Below are 1,003 nucleotides of genomic sequence, written 5' to 3'. Positions count from 1 at the left end.
ACTCTCTTGCAAGTCACTTCTCACAATTGTCTCTATCACTGAGCTTGTGTAAACTGCTGTCTAAAAATTAGCTTCTCTCTCTTTGTTGCCCAAAAAGATTAAATAGACCTGTCCTAGCAGAAACATCCACTGGGAGTAGGGAATAAGTGAATGACTGCCTGGCAGGTTAAGCCACAACACCTGCTGAGAAAAGAATACATACTAATTTTCAAAAATACATCTGGTCAGATTCAGGTTCATATCCAGACATATAAGCATAGATGTTATCAAAGTGACTAGATGTATAACCAATGATTATTAAGATGTTAAAATTAAAAAATAAACAAGAGAGTTTAGCAAAGGAAATTAGGAAAACAACAAGAGAATAGGTAGAAGGCCTACACCTATATCGGCCTAAACATAACCCAGCCTACCCAGCCTACCCCTATCCTGGCCTACCCTGGCCTACCCCTACTCCAGCCTACCCTGGCCTACCCTGGCCTACCCCAACCCCGGCCTACCCTGGCCTACCCCTACCCCAGCCTACCACGTATACCCCTACCCCAGCCTACAATAGCCTATCCCTACCCTGGCCTACCCCGGCATATCCCGGCCCACCCCTATCCCGGCCTACCCCGGCCTACCCCTATCCCAGACTACCCTGGCCTTCCCCTACCCTGGCCTATCCCGGCCTACACCTAACCCAGCCTACCCCCACCTACACCTACCCCGGCCTACCCCTATCCCGGCCTAACCCTACCTACATGGCCTACCACTATCCCGGCCTACCCCTATCCCGTTCTACCCCGGCCTTTCCCAGCCTTCCCCTACCCTGGCCCATCCCAGCCTACCCCTACCCCGGCATATCCCGGCCTAACCCTATTCCGGCCTACACCGGCCTAACCCTACCCCAACGTACCCCTACCCAGGCCTACACCAACTTGCCCCTATCCCAGCCTACCCCTACCCCGGCCTACCCCGGCCTACCCCTATCCTGGCCTACCCCTACCTACACTGGCCTACC

Source organism: Centrocercus urophasianus, unplaced genomic scaffold, assembly GCF_019232065.1.
Source record: "Centrocercus urophasianus isolate 14NV4802_14NV808 unplaced genomic scaffold, USGS_Curo_1.0 seq_9, whole genome shotgun sequence".
Lineage (NCBI taxonomy): Eukaryota > Metazoa > Chordata > Aves > Galliformes > Phasianidae > Centrocercus > Centrocercus urophasianus.
Note: the sequence above shows the minus strand (reverse complement) of the source record.